The sequence below is a fragment of the Haliaeetus leucocephalus genome, unplaced genomic scaffold (genome assembly GCF_000737465.1).
Source record: "Haliaeetus leucocephalus isolate CR32 unplaced genomic scaffold, Haliaeetus_leucocephalus-4.0 Scaffold773, whole genome shotgun sequence".
NCBI lineage: Eukaryota > Metazoa > Chordata > Aves > Accipitriformes > Accipitridae > Haliaeetus > Haliaeetus leucocephalus.
Genome location: NW_010973209.1, coordinates 4,090,840 through 4,107,993, shown reverse-complemented (window position 1 = coordinate 4,107,993; position 17,154 = coordinate 4,090,840).

Here is a 17,154-nt window from a genome sequence, read left to right as displayed (position 1 = left end):
ACATACCATGTACAACAACATAGCTTATAACATCTACTCAGCCCAGAAAGGACACGGAGCACAAAACATTACAGTAGGATTTCAAAGGCTTTAATGTGGCCCTGCTCCGCAAAAAGCACAGCATGTACAGAATAAGATTAACATAGCTTAAAACTATATTTTTGCTCATACGTTAAGGCAATTTTACTATGCTGAAAGGCAACCACGTCTCAGAACGTCAGCAGGAAGTAAATACTTTGCAACTTGTGCCACCATTCATGCCGGTGAAATGTATGTCTAAATGACCCAGCAGTCAAGACTACAAAGTTAATACGCTGCCTAGTCCTTAAAATGGTAGAAATCGAGCCAGTTCCCTCAAAGTCCATGGCTAGGGAAGGCCCAAAGCGCAGAAGAATCAGGGCCACACATCACAGTGGAATTAACTTTTGGGTTATATCTGCCACGTGTGATGGGAAGAAACGCTCTCGTCCTCCAGGATGGTAAAGAGAGGGAAATTCAGCACAAAAGAGAGGAAAGAGCCACTAAGGGGACAGCAGGTCCGACAGAGCTTCGAGCTGGTATCACCTTGGTATCCCTCAACCATCCCCCAAAAGTCATAGAAAGATCTTTTATTTCATTTTTGCCTGCCGTAAATAGTCTACTTAGTACCTCCTTGTCTGGAGGCTGGTGGGTGGATTCACTACGGAATGGATCAGATCAGAGAACACCTTCATCTCTTGGCTGGTACACATTTGCAAGCAAGCCTTTCCTTCACCCCAAGAGGTGAGAAGAAAAGCCAAGATCTCTAAAAATTTCAGAAATTCAAAACACAGTTAAAAAAAAAAACCTCTTGAAAATAGTGTCACTTCGGTATGTTTCCATTGGCCAATTTCTTTGTAAAACGTTTACAGTAATAAGATGAATTTTTAAAACAACATTGTCTCGACCAAAATATTTTTCTTCAGTTTGAAACTTTGTAACTTTTTTCCAAAAAAACATTTAGAATCGGGGGGGTAGGGAGGAAGCAGCAGAGAACCAAACTGCTTCTCATGAAAAGTCTCCATAAACCAGCATTTTCCACAAAAAATACCTTTTGTCAGAAAATGTCTTGACCTGCCTTAAATGGAATTAATTAATCCCAGTCAAAATCTAGCCTAATGACAATAAAATGCTAAATACTCCCCAAATCAGACATAATATCCCCAGCAGTAAAGTGATAAATTCTCACAGAATTGTACACAACAGATCTGGCCATGTAAGATATTTTTTACAATAAAATGCTAGCACAGTTTTGTTACCAATGTATGTTCCTACTAACCCAATTCTGTATCCAGCTACTCTTATTTTATATAGATATGTATACACACATACGCACACACACTGTGGTTGTGAAAGTGCTCTAAACAAATATGGGTGTTTGCATCCTGACTTGCCCGAAAAGCAAAGCAGACTGTTCAAGCAGCAGCCGGTGAAAGCAAGCATTGAATTCTACTCAGAGGCTCGTTTTCCTCTAAATGGGCCTCTCAGACTCAGTGACAACTCTTAGCTGCCTGAGAAAAAACACTGGAATAAGGAAAAAAAAAAAAAAAAAAAAAAAGGAACCTATTTTCCAGTGCAAAGTAATCCCTGTTCCATTGCCATGGCACCAGACATCCGTCTCTTTCTTTCATTGACCAGACGAGGTCCTCCTCAGCCCCTAGTTTCTTTTAAAAAAAAAAAAAATTTTTTTTTTTGTTCATGCGTGTGTGTGTGCCTGAATTTGTTTCCTTGGTAGGAAAAGGAGTCATTAAAGTATTAGTTTAGGTTGATTGATTCTTCGGAGACAGAAGAGCGTTCTGGGGCTTTGTAATCTCTGACATGATCTCAAAACAGAGGCTCTTCAGCATGATACAATATTGAAATAATAAAAGGAAGATGCAGCTTGCCCCTTGGAAAGCCAAACAGCACAGTTTACAGGCTGGAAGTCGAATCTCTCCCCAAAACTTTATGATTTCTTCAAGGTATAATGAACGTTGGTAAAATAAAGGAGAAGTATAATGTAATCTCTTTTTCTTTCAACTTTAGAGCAGTTTATACACGTGGTATGATTCTGAAATGCCCTCCACCATGGCAGCAGCTGAGAACCGGGCTGCAGATTGCAGCAAAATATAAAGAGAAGAAAAGCAAAAAATAATAACTGAGTCAGTTTAAAATGAAGTAGACAAGAGGGGGGTGGGGGCAGAAATCTATGCTCAAAGACATACCAGTGCTGAAAAACATACAAATACTGCAGAGGTTACCAAAACCACCTTAGCTCTGCCCCATCTTTTCAGATACCCTCCTATCCTCTCCTACTTCCCCAGCTAAGGAAAGCCAAGTGACTTCCAGCTTCTTTGGGTGAACAGAGGAGTACAAAAGTGCTGGGTCATGACTCAGCATCTGTTGTTTTGTTTCAGTAGATTATTGTATTGGGTAAGTTTAAAAGACAGAGCTGATCGCATCGCAGAAGCTGCAGTTCGCCCTGTATGCGGGGGATGTTGCAGGTGCTTGGCTTTTTCAGGAATGATTCAGCACCTTGGCAGGATCAGGCTCTTTGGTGGCAAGAAAAGAAAACACGCATGCAACTGGGTGTGCTCTGTGTGCTGACTTTTCTTTAAGGGAAAGAGAACCTGTGCTTACCGATGGGTTTTGTAGGAAAAAACAAAAGAAAATTTCTCTCTCACACAGAAGAATACATCTTTGGCTGCAATTTATGTGGCTCTTTATTAACGAATAATTCTAAATAACTATCCTGTGTGCCTTCCCTCCAACAAGAGTCCTGACAAGACAGATGGCTCAGAATTGCCTAATGCCACGGTTCACCTTTTTATTTCATAAAAAAAATCAATTTTCTGTGGCATCCGCAGGCCAATGCAGGAGGAAGCAGAGAAAGGGAGCAAATGTATATGCAGTGCACACACCGACTGCACTGCTGACGGCGCACGCGCCAGCACACACACACACAAAATTGATTCCCTGTGGCTCCTGCAGTCTGATCAATTTTGCATTCAGTGCAGACCCAGAGTGAATTTATTACTCCTCGGAAACTTTCTAGCAGAAAGGGAGATGGATCCATTATGGCAGAGCCCAGGGTTTCAATCAGACATCTCCTGCAGTCCCCGTGCAGTTTTTGACTCATCCCTTTCTACAGTGCTTCCCCTGAAGGTAAGAGGGGACCTGATTTAAGACCAGCAGGTTCAACATTAAGGGTCACACGAATGTCACCGGCATTATGGCATTTCCCAGAGGCGCTATTTGGCGTGGAGGCCCCATTATACTACACAGATTTCGATACTTAGATTGCAAGACACAGCAAGAGGAAAGGGAGAAGGAGAAACAGAGAGGTGAGGTGACTTAAAACACACTGATGACATCACCAGCGACAAAACCAAGACACTCTGAGTTCGAACCATTTACTAATCTGTAGCCCATACCCAATTCCTCCTACCCAAGGCCAAGAGGACCCTTTTCTTGGACACATGGGACAAAGTTACCTTGCAACGTTCTGGATGCTTTGGCATTTACGTCTCTCATAAATCATGTCCCACTCCAGAAAGGAAAATATGTCTCCCCCGGTTGACACGAGTGTGAAACTAACTTCTGTCTGACACTTCCATGTGTGACAGGAGCACACACAGAAAGCCAGAAGAAACCTTCTTCTATGACAGAGCTCCATTTCAGGGTCAGGATTTCTAGGGCCTTAGGAAACAGGGGATATTTTTCTACTCCAGGAGAATCTGGGCTCTAGGAAGATTCTCTGGCTGATTTTATACACAACAGTGGGTTCAACATCCATGTTCAATCTCTTTTGCCATGCACAACCAGGAATTACAGTAAACTGAGCCCAGGGGGGCTGAAAGAAGAGGAAAGACTGTTCATCTCATCACCCTCCTTGGAAAGGATCGGTAACAGCAAGGGAATGTAAGGGAACAGTAAGGGAAAGTAAGCTTCCTTAAGGTGGGGGGGGCATTACATGATCTCTCTTCACTTTTAGTTCTCTCTTTCAATTTAAACCCAGTTTGTCATTCAACACCTGCCCCAGAATATTCTCCTGGCTCCTTTAAAATGTCTGGGTAGAGGTTATGAACTCCAATGTGATTACTGCTGCAAAAAGGAAGAGGAGGACGATGGAGCAAGATGGCAGATGTTAGACAATTAGTCGGGAACATGTTTGTAGCTCCATGACCTTTATGATTAGATTCAGTTTCTGGAAGATGAAGCTTGGATAGGGATATAAAGCTGGCTGCTCACTCCTACCTCTGCTTCGAGCCAAACAAAATCTCGGTACCTACACCCAGAAAAATATTGCAATACTTCCACCCAGAAGTTTCAAACCTGATCTCCCATTTCTTTTTCTCACCCCCTCGTACTGTGATGGATTTGCTCTTAGCCAGCAAGACTGTCCATGGCAGACAGATCAAGCAGCTGATGTGAATTTTTTTCCCTGTTGTCTACTCATGCCTCACACAACTCCTCCTGAGGATGCTCTAGGATTGGCTCTGAATTGCCTTCTACCCATCATGATTTTTATCTAGACAAATAAAATTTAAAGCACTACCAAATCAGAATGGCAGCATTTCACACCTTGACTTCTCATAGGCACAAATGACGATGCCAGGTGCCAGACAGGGGAGAACCAGTCTCCCCCATTGTCAGTCCTGCAAGACACACTAAAAACAGAACTGCACCAAAAATAGCTGAGCTGCATCCGGCTGCACGCAATTCAGCTCCTTTACGCAGCGTGCAAATTAACACCAGCAAATGAGGTACACCGGGGTGAATCTGACACGCAGAGAAATTACATTCTGCTATATAATTCCAAAAAGGTCTTTCACCAGGATAATGAAAATGATACCCCTGCAAGCAGATTTGCCAAAGTCCTATTGTCTGTGCTAGTCTGCAACACTTTCCTCCCTAGCCATTTCCACAGACTACCAGAAGAGGGGGATCACATACAGTACTGACCAAAAGGTGAATTTACCACCAGAATCAGTTTTCCTTTAACAGATTTCTTACTAATTTAATTTTGCCCTTTCCCCCTCCAATTCCCACTAGTGGCAGAAAAATAGGAAGAAAAAAAAAAAACCTCCTTTCCAAGAATCCCTGTGCCATGTGAACAAAGCTGCAGTCAGTGAGGTAAGGCGATAACATCGTAATTTATTGTGGTTTTAGTAGGAAAAGTGTGGGTTTAAGTTAAACCACACTAAATTTAAAAAAAAAAAAAAAAAAGAAATATTTAGTTCCTGAGACAAAGTAATAATGGAACAAAAAGGAATAATAACGGAAAATAATGGGCCTCTGAGCAGCTTTTATGGACGTGATTCAGGTTCCACACATAGAGTTGCCATGAAGTAGTACAATGCTGACAAACAGAGCCTGGCTGCAGTAAGCTGGTGCAGAAATCAGACCTATTGATTTTTTTTTCATTTTTTTGAGAGAAAAGGCAATCCAGCACACAGACAGAATTGAGCAGAAACTTTACCGGTACTACCTGAAGCAGGGGAGAACCCAGTCCCTGGATTGGCCCAGACTTCACGTACCCCACAAGCAGTGAAACTCTTAAAATATGCTGTTAGAGCCAAAGAGAAATCCTAGAATTCGAGGAAAAATCTTGAACTCTAAAGCCATTAGTAGACAATGAAGAATTTATCAGCTTTCCCTGCCCCAGGTTGCAGTCTCATGAGCCATTCTTTAGGTAGCGGGTTGGCTGAAATGAGTTCTCACTCCCTCCCTGTCGTCCATCCCCTGACCCTACACCCATTTTCCCAACTCAGACATGCCAGGACACTGCGTAGTAGCCAGATCCCTGCTTTTTCAAACATCCCAAAATGCTCACTATAGCGGCATACCCAGCAAGGTACTCCAGTGCCCTAAAGGCACCTGAAGAATTGCAGAGGGCTCTCACTTTGGTTTACAGTGATTATCTTTTTTGATTTGAAGAGCAAGAATGCCTAATTTAGCAGATGCGGGCATAAGAGAGAAGTGGATCAGGCACCCAAATCCTGTAGACTGCCACACAAATCCCTGTCAGTCCATAACTTTTTCCCCATCCCTTCTAGCAGGTCGACGCAATGCATTACCATGCAGCAAATGCAAAAATTCTCTTTAGACATTGTAGGCCAGATTCTCTCCCGATGCAAACCGAAACCAAGGAGGGATGTACGTTGATTTAGTCAAGGTGGGGCCCAGGTGCTTCCCAAAAAAACCCACCAAAAAATGAAATCTATTTTCACTGGCTTACTTTCACAGAAGAAAGAAGCCAGCTTCAGATATAATCCAGCCAGACCCCTGGGGAAAGGGAGAAAAAAAGCAAAAGCAAACCAGGCTCCTTCTGGTGTTCACAGCAGCCACAGTACAGACTGGGGGTGGGGGGTAAGTCTGGCCTGGGAAGGGCTGGGACCCGGGACCCCAGGCTGGACCGGGCACACCCGCTAACCCCCGAACAATCGGATGAGCAATCTTTGTCAGGAACAAAAGACATCTGCTGAGTAAAACAGGAATTGACTCAGAACAAGGACAAAGCCAGACAGTATCACATGACGCGCCAGTCTGTTCCAGCAAGATGCCAGGGTCAACGGCAACTAATGCACCCAATAAGTCAAGAGGAATCAATAATGCTAAATAACTCAGTGTCTTCTACACGAAGCGAATCAGTGCAAATGCAGTTAAAACAGGCTCTGCGCTCCGCACACTGCAGACTGAAATCTGATTGAAGTCCGTCATGTGACACGTCGGCATTGGCAGTCTGAGGTTCCCACAGCTGCGGTAAAATGTCTTTTCAAGCTTGATACATGCACAAGGCAGGTTTGAATATGGATGCTTGTTACCCATCTTTTTTTAGAGACCTAAAATGGGAGGAGAGCAAGGAGACACTGGATTTTTAGAAACACATACATATTGCCCACGCAAAGAGGCTGTTTAATAACAAACCCCACTTCCAAACCACCCCCTCACCATTAGAAGTATATTCCAGCTTCTAAATGCTGTCTGTGCATTTGTATGTGCATACTCATACAAGAAATACATGCCTACCCAAATCATCCATCAATAACCAGCCAACAATACAGATGTTGCAAGCAGAAACGACTGTGCTATGAGGAAGGTCTGAGCCTAAAATTTGCAAGGGTCCTCATTCGAGTCCCTAAAATGCCATCGTGCTCTGTTTAACTTTGGGTCAGGTCACTTAGTCCCCCTGTGCCTCAGTTTCCCATTTGTAAGGCAGGACACCACCGCTGCACTCCGCCTTTGGGATGCTATGAGAAGAATACATTAGCAAAATAGGACACACCCTGATATTACAGTAATATAGGCCAGCTGAGAACCTACATTTACTTGAGAAGAATTATTATATGGTTTAACCCAATTATTAACAAATCATTTACTCAAAGTTAACTACAACTCAAGAAAGTATCAAGCTCATGTTAGCTAATATTTCAACAGGTCCTTCTCTTTCTCCACGGCAGACTTGGCATGCAGATGATTTTGCACCATCATGATGCAAAATGGCTCACTTCTTATTTCAACGTCTCATTCTGAACTGACAGGTGATGTCCTAACTATTGTCCTCAAAGACAACACTATGAACAAATATCCCCTCCTTACTTTGGATTCAAACTCAGATTATATCCCTCGGGAGCAAGCTCAGCATCTCGCTTAGTAACTTTTCTGACCACCTGTAATCCAGCACAACAATTCCATCACCGTATATTGAAAAAAAATTAACACTGATTTTCCCTTAATAACTCTCACAAAGCTGTGGAAAGATTACATGCCCCTTGGAAACGTTCTGAAAACTCTAAAATTTATTATATTTCACACTTTGGGATTTTTTTTTTAACTAGATTTTCTTTCTAAAACCACTTGCTCCAAGTGAGAAAGTTTGCAAAGAATATAGTATTTACAAGTTTCATTTGCTACTTTTTAACATCTCATCTTTTATTACTATAGACTGCCATATGCATCTTTCCATACATGTTCAACAGTTCAGTCCACCTTGGCAATCCCTGGAACTATAACATGAATTTCATTGTTAGATGGCACAGCGCTATAGGGAAAACCACAATCCAAAATACACGAATTAATTCTAACCAATTCAAACCAAGAAATACAGGAAAAGGAGGCAATGCAGAGAGAGGCACTACTTGGCAATCCACATCTAAGAAAGTAACTGAATAGAAGGAATCTGAATCAAAGAGTAACAAAACAGCATCACACCACACATTACCGCTTTCCCTGGCATCTCTCTCTCAATCATCTAAATGGTTCATTTAACCTGTTCCTACGTGCCCCTGTGGAAGAAAACGCAAATTTTTATTCAAGTAAAAATGACTCATCACTTAAGCAGGAGGATCTTAACCCAAGTCAGCAAATCAGTTAAAAGTAAAATTGGTAACTTAGATAAGCCACAAAGCCACGAGCAAAGATCAGTATACATCAAAGGGTGGCGTAGAAAACACATCTTAAATATGTTAACGAGTGCCAGAAAGTCATGTCTTGGCCTGAAAGAGTATACAGTTCAACACAGAGGCCTGCTACCATCACAGCAACCAAATACAGAAAACCAGATTTCTGCAGCCTGCAGCAAAAAACCTCCTGTGGGAGACAGCATGCATACAACAGAGAACTGCTGTCAAGAGGACAAGGCAGGAAGTGTTGAGATTTCCCCCATTTGATTCCTGCTTCCCCATCAGTTCCACTCTCAAATATCACAAAGTATGGCTGGCCTTAGTCATTCATACACATTCCTCTACCCCACGAGCAACTGAAATTCAGGACTTTCAGGTAGAGAAAGGCAGATGAATGCTTCTCTACACTCCAGACATAATAAAGCACAAAACACCGCACAGAGGCTTTTGTAGAGCAGGAGAAGGAATTAGGAAAACTAATACCAAAGAGGCCCCAACGCTACTTTGAGCTCTTTAAAGCAGCTGGGTAAAGTATTTCAGGATGAACAGGACTAAGCACAGATATTATTGTTATTATTTATTATATAACATCCCATATTGCTGCATTTTCAATTCACCCACAACCACCTCCTGGAGCACTTACACTGTCACACTCTGTTCTTATGTTGCCCTAGTTTGCCAGCTTTCTTCTATCTAGGTAAATATAGAGGCGCCATCTCTGAAACAGCTGAGTACCTATTATATCCTGCTGTTTCCCCCTTACACTTATCCTATTATGCTATTACAGCTGGTGTAGGGTCGTGTGTTTTCTATTTTGTGACATAATATTGTGGGCCCAATTCCACCATCACTAATACACTATATAATAAGGGTGAGACACACAGGAGTGCTGGTAAGAGCACTTCATGTAGCAGGAGTCAGGGCTACAAATGGTTAGACCGCTATCACTTGGCAGGAACCAGGATCTGCTCATTCCCACAGATACTGTTATGCCTTCCATTTATATACAAATTACCATTGTATATATAAAGACAGTACCAACGTAAAATAACAACCGTAGCAAAAACAGCCACCTCATCTGTGCAAACAGAGACAACTTGGATGCATATCAGAATGAATAACCTCTCTCTCTCTGCCTTTTAAGCAGAGGAAAATATTATATCAGGACTTCTCTTCTTCTCAGCTCCTTTCACCTTCTGCAGCTGAAGGTACCTCAACTCTGAGCAGCAAAATGGGAAGTGAGCAGCGCCAGTGGTATATGGGTCTTTCCTTTCTCCCGGACTCTTTGTGTAAGGGAATTTTTGTGACCTTTCGTCCTTAAGGTCTCCACTGATATTTTAGTTCTTGGAATGAAGTCAAAGTGACCCTCTGGGATGCTCTGCAGTGGTTACTGGGTCCAGCAGCAGTTTGTTGGGCCATTTTGAGCCAATGTCCATGAGGGTTTTGAGCCTACATACATTGGGCACCTGAGGACAGGCTAAATTTCAGGCTACTGCCAGCCCAGTACACAGGATGGAGAACAGCTGATCAGGAGAAGCTCCAAGCCAGATTACAAAGCATTGAAAAGAGACAGGATTCAGCAACTCAGAGTTCTCCACTAAAATAGCAATGCCATTTTCAAGCCCGAGCTGGTGTCTCCTCAACATCAGGTCACGTAGAACAAAAAAAGTAACTCCCTGCTGCACACGGAATACCCAGAAGCAGCAGCTACCACAGCAAACGAGGGAAAACCAAAGGCAGCTGTATACCTGTGAGCACAGGTACAACATACCACAGCGCAGGAGGACCGAGCAGAGACGCAGGATCCGGTGACAGCAAAGGCTTTAGCCTTTCACCTCTGCCTGAACAAAATACAGCACAGGCAATGAGTATGACCTGTAAAATTACCACAGAGTCCCTGTGACCCGTTCCATAAATATCCGGGGTTTATTATTGCTGTTACTACACATGTAGAAGATACCAAGCAAGACTGGGTGGTAATTCACTAAGCTTTACAAAGAGTAAAAAAACTTTGAAAGCAATGGGAACTACATAGTTATTTTTAAGAACATAGTAAATTCCTAAATCTCTTCTTCAAAATGCTGCTTTCAGGGGTTCGCCTATGGTCACAGAGAAAAGGCACTGCAGTGCTACCCCACCCAGATCTCAGCAGCTTCAATTTCAAGCCTTGGCAACAAGAGCAAAGGTCCTGGACCAAGACTGACATCATGGACAAGGAATAATGAGCACATTTTTATCCTATTTAAAAATATAAAATGATTGCAAAATAGCGTAATTATTGATTAGTTAGGGCCTTTTGTCAAAATCTTCAGGTTTTTTAGTAAGGACTATAATGAGAATATAAATTAGATTATAAATATTATGTTGAATCCATATCTTCTGTTATGGTTATAGAAACCCGCTTATCAGAAAAAAAGAAGAGATATGCAAGTTGAGGAAGAGCAAATTCTGCTTTTGGGTTCCTTCTCCTTCTCTGACTTTTAAAACAAGCTGCTCTAATCTGTCTCCAGTGCCACTGAAATAGGGAAATAAATCAACGAGGCTAATTCTTAATTCTGAAGAATATGGAAGCTACTGAGCCAAAGGGGACCAGAAGAGCATTAGAAGAAACCATAAAGGGGAAGGAGGGACATTTGTGGTACTCAAGGGCTTTTGCTCAAATCGGCACCATCCCCGAGCTCAGAGGATTATCTGCACTGAGATCATTCTGTAAACTAAATAAAATCATAAGAAAGTCCTTCATAATTTCAGTTAAGTGCTAAGTGAATTAACCACCATCTGTCTGGACCAGCCTAAATCAGGGAACAAGCTGAGGTATTCCTGTATCTCTTCCTGTGAATGGTCTTGCGGACTAAACTGAAATGTGGCTCCACTCTCTAGGAAAACTCAATAGGAAATGAATGCTGTTGACCTGACAATGACTTTCCTGGCATAGCTGAAATAGGCTCACTGAGTAACAGTGATGCAAAAGGCAGTATCAGTTTACTGAGAAGTATTCCAAAGGGTCCAGTGCATTTTGAAATAGTGAGATTATCACAGGGAGTCACTTTGCCTACTGTGCCATTTGGTGGCCGATTTCAGCCAGCAGCTTCTTGTTTAGAGGGGTGAAAACCCCACTGTAATTAAGTAGATATAGGATAATCCACATATTAGGAAGAGTTTGATCCAAAATCCACTGGAGCTCCCTGAAAGACTCCTACCAGCTTGTTGGCTGTTGAATCAGTTTCCGTGAAGTTAAACCCTTCTCAGTGAAGACTCTTAAGAGGGAAATAGGGTTTTTTTGTAAAGATTACCTGGATTTGATCAAGATTTGACTGATGTAAAAGATGTTAAATCTCATGTTATCTTATTCAGAACAGTCCTATTGGCAGCCGTGACACATATGGAAAGTAGAGTCATTCCCCTCAATCACCCCATAAACCAGACTGCCAGCTGTGTGCAGCCACAATTTCAACCATGCCATCCTGGGTGAGGATCCAGCCCAACAGGTTTACGGTGTAATGCTGCTGAATTTTTGCCACAAACTATGCAATCCTGTTGAAACATCACGGCTTAACAAATTGTACCTTACAGAGATCTTGACATCAATTTCCCATTCTTTACTGTTGGTTTGCACTTCTTGCCAGGGTCAGTCAATCTTTTACTAAAGCCAAAACCAGTTCCCAACAAACACGCCAAGCTTTGGACTTCACTGAAATCCATCCAGGAGACATCAAGAACAGATTCATAACTAGCAGTAATTTCATAACTTGAGCATCTTGTGTTTTGTTCAACAGTTCATGTGGCAAGCACAGCCATGTAAACTGAAGAGCAAAATCTGCACTGCATTTTAACTGAAGGATTCAGCAAGAGCACAATGAAGAATGCATTTATATAGCTCCTGCTTGTTGAAAGAGCAGAGATTTTAAGCCTACTTAGGCAAATGCCAGTTTGCACAGCTATCCCATCTCTTTTTGATTCTTTCTTTATATTCCAATTCCCTACAACCTTCAGGGGGGTTGTGTGTCACTGTGATCCACTTTCCATAATATCATACATTCCTTTGCAACCACTCTAATACCTTTGCTTTATAGCCTGTAATGGAGAATCCCACTGAATTGAAATGATGTTACAATGAGAGACAAAGCAGTGAGAGATGAGAATTAGGTTTACTGTTTCTATTTCTCTTGTAATAAAACCAGTTAGCATCATAATCAATGCCCATCTTTATGGTGGATTAGTTCATGACGACATCTAAAGTCACCTCTCCTCTTCTTATAGTCAGCCTGTAATGTCACAGACACAAAAATATTAATAGGTCATAAGCTTGTCATGTATAAATGTGCAGCCTAGGGCTTTTTAGCTTGCTAGTTCTTCATAGCTACCTTGTCCAGCTATCCTGGGACTGCACCCAGAACCTCCAAAGTTAAACCAACAATTCTTTACACCCTGAGCTGCAGGGTCAAAGTCTAAGAGCCAAAACAGATCCAGATCCTCTGAGATCTGGGCACTCAAGGGACGCAAAACACACTCACTGACCAACAGACTATACCCTCCTCTGAACAGTAGAGACTGGCCTGGGGCATCTCTGTTGAGCTTCCAGTAATTATGATGACTACAGTGTTGCCCAGAATACACAAGTAACTACAGCTTGACCTAGAGTTGGGGGACTTCAAGTAAGTCTCCATTAGCAGCACCGTGCCACATATCTGAGCCAACTCCGAAAAGACCTATTATGCCTATATATCTCAGCACCGCTCCAGGGACAGAGATCAGCTCAGGACCTGAAAAATATAATGCCGCATTAACCTGGCATAATTAGCCTCTGCATCAGCCAGGCTGGTCCTGCTTTGAGCATCTGAACTAACCCGTCTGCAGTTTGTTCTCTGTACGTTACAGATACCCATTGAGTGGAATAGCCAGCTGGTGAGTGCAGGGGCCAGATCCAGTTCACGAGGCAGAAAATCTGGTCCCTGGGGAGGCTGGCTGATCAACAGGCCAGACAAACTGGTATTTCTGTGTGCCTGCTTAAGTGCGTGAAAGGGCAAGACACAGGTCAGCAGCACTTATTAAGCCGCTAATAAAACGGGACACACATCAGACACATACCAGTGGGTTACGCAAACACGTGTTTACAGAACTTGACTCACACGTAGTTTCAATGACTTCAACTGGACCGTACACACGAGCAGAGTAACACGTGTGCAGAAGTATCTGTAGGATTATGGACTAATTGTGCGCATAGCCAGGCCCCATATGATCTGTACATTAAGAGAAAGATTAGCATTTGATGTCTGTTTCAAATTGTAAGCAGCCCTGCTGCAATTAATCACTGCTTGGTTGATAAGGCATACTGCACTGAAATGACAACATGCATCCTGGGAAACTAACACTGTCATCTTTAGCCGCAATAAGTTTATTTTAAACCTCAGAACAATTAAGGTTTGTCACCGAGTCCCTTGTCTGGTCTACTCTTCTGAATGCAGCTTTCTAAACAAGTAAGAAGCAGATGGCCCAAAAGATCATTGACCAAGGTTTAGATTTCTCTATCACATTCGGGACGGAGGTTTCCAAAACAGGGATCTCTGTCCTTGGAAAAATAATATTGCCTTAATGACTGAAACTATCAGGTTGATATATGGAACATAAACACTAAAGAACACCCATTCATCAGCACTCAAGGAAGAGAGTATATGCTACAAGATGCGTTACCTTTCTATACATATTTAATTGCTGAACACTTACGACGTGATTTTATTAACTACTGGATTAAACTATATACTGGATTAATTACTGCCTTTGAACTAATGCTGGCATTTCTTCAATTCTCTCTCTCCCCATTCCATTTTCCCTTTTATAGCATTTTACCTACTTTACCTACAATAGTTAAGTCCATCCTGGAAAGCATACAAAGCTATGTAACCATCTTAAATGATGTGAAATGACACATAAATGTTTGCTTTTTTCCCCAACATTTTTTAAAACTTTATCAAAACACAACTCTTTCTCCCTTTCTTTGCATGAAGATAAGTCTCTCCCAGGATTTAACTCACTAACCTATTATAGTTTTCAATAGAAAAATGTATTACTGCAAAACTCCTGATCAGCTTTTGCTTAAAATTAAGGTCTTAGTTCTTATCATGGGCTGATACCAAATCCACTGCTAAAAACTGGTAAATCATTTCTCCTTTCACTCAGTTTCTTCAGGTGTACAAGAAAAAAAAAAAAAGGCTACAACTATATTATAAGGACAGCTATTACAATGAAGAAATGTTCCGTGATCTAGACCTATTTCCTAAAGCCCATCTTTATGTCAGAAATGTGAGATTTGTGCAGCCAAATTCTCCCAGAAAGCTAAATCCAAACACTTTGCTCCAGAAAGCACAGGCCAATCATCAGAGTCGCGTGATTTATAGAACCAGGCGCAGCTCAAAAAAAAAGGACAACCTGACAGACGTAGCCTTTTTGAGAGACCCTTTCTTCTTCCCCATCACAGGCTTGTCATGTGTAGGCACCATGAGGACTGTGCCACTATGTTGTGTGGGAAAAAAAGTAGCAGTCCCACCAGCCACAGAAGTACAGGCAGAAGGTACCTTCTGCAGCTCCAGCTATTGGGAATTTAGTAGGTATGGCTAAAATAGATCACGTAAGAGAAAGACTGGGCAAGTTTCTTCCTGGAGGAGCCACAGACCTACAGCTTGTCCTATAGGATCTGTAACAGAGATTCTTTGAGACCTTTAATGTTTAGTAGATTATTTGTTCTACCAGCTATTAATATGTTGCCTGATAATTCAAAGAGGGAACACATGCAGTAACTAAAAAGAAAAAACATCCCAATAAAAGATAAAATATGCAAATAGAAAAATGCATATCCATCAAATAAGCAGATAGGGGCAGTGTGACATTTGCACGCAAGGCAGATTTCAGGACCTTTAGATATGAGAATACTGTCCAAAAAGAAAAAAGAAATCAAATTAATCAGACATGTTACTCCACCCAAGGTTCTGACCCCTTCTTGGCTTGGCCTCAACCTGTGATATTTCCCCAGCTCTGCCCCAGCCAAGCCTCCCACAACAGAGCCCATGATAGCATCGGCCGGTCGCCCGTCTACCACGTCCATCAACCTGGAGCCTAATGACTGGCAGGCCTCCACAACGATTCAGCCTAACCTCAGCTGGTGCAGCTGGAACGTTACCCTCTACCCAGATCCAACGCCAGCACGCACTGGCAGGTGCTATTCGTCCGAATCGCTGTCTCGTACCAGAGATGAGGCTGCTTCTAATGGATTTGCCTAACAACACGCACAGCAATAACAAGCTGCCAGTAGAAAAGGTGGCACTACGTACAAGTTGAGTGCTCACAGGTAAAAACTGTCTGCTTCTTTAACAGGCCACATTTCGGAAACCTGCTCCTTCCGCTGGCTCGAGTTAACGGGTTTGGATAGTCATAATTTCCCAGCATCAGGCCACCTACATCCACCAAATCATAGGATAATTCAGGTTGGAAAGGACCTCAGGAGTTCTCTAGTCCAACCTCAGGCTCAATGCAGGGTTAGCTCTGAGATCAAACCAAGTCACTCAGGGCTTTACCCAGTCCCTCATCCACCCTGTTGCTTTCAGCAAGACATAATCCTCCGCTGGTAATCATCACCGCTGTTTGATTTCCATTGCCCACTGCATGTTGCTGAATCTTAATGCCAACTGGGCATTTTTCCGAGCTGCAGCTTGTACCTGAATTTTTTTTTTTTACCACTTACCTATTACTTATACAGAATTCAAGATGTATAACAAGAATAAATGAAAACACTTGACATGATGTCCTAACTCAAGCAGTTTATCAGCTTATTTCACAACAAAACAACCAAATGAGAAAGTTAAATAAATGAGGGAAAAAAGAACCATGGTTACAGTGAAAATATCACGCAGTTCATTTAGATATGTGCCCACTGTCTAACTAATCTATCTACAGCCTTGACAAATATGCAGATATATTAGAAGAATAAATCATTTCATGTAGTCAATACCGAAGAACTGAGATTTTAGGAGGGATTTGCATGTTGAGAAGGTGATGACTTGGCAAAGACTGGAAGGATTTTCTATGCACAGCAGGAATATGAACCGGAGATGGATATCAAGATAGCTATTATCAGCAGAACGGAGGGAGATATAACCAGAAACAAAGTCAGAGGTAAATTCTGTAGGAAGAACATGACTTGCAACTGGTTTATTGCTCTCTCAGCATTTAAAGCTAAGGTTGGCAAATTCCTTAGGCATTTGGGGCCAGATCACACCTGTGTTCAGTGTCCTCTCAGCTGATTATACCTTCTCACTACACAGCACATTATGCAGTCTCTTAATCTCATTCCCTTATTGTTTTGCCCATTAATACAAGATGAAGCCAGACAAGACAATGAAAACCTGTGAAGGATGGGAAAACTATTAACAGTGCAGAGCTTGATTTTTGTTTTGATAAAGCTTGAACAGGCCTCTGAACCTTACAGAAATGACTGCACATTCTGTAGCAACTGAAAAAAAAATAGACCAGGACCTACAACGTGACAAGTGCCTTCCATTAGACTTCAATCCCTTCTCAAACCACAGACAAAAAGTGTTGAAAAACCAAAGGAACAAGTGGCAGGTGGAAACACAATCTGTGTATTGCCCTATTTAAACCTAGAACTCACACCCACGTTAAGTCCTTCATCATAGTCAGTCAAAGGCAATGTAAAGAAACAAAATAATGTCCACGATTTTCAGCACATGCACAACATTGC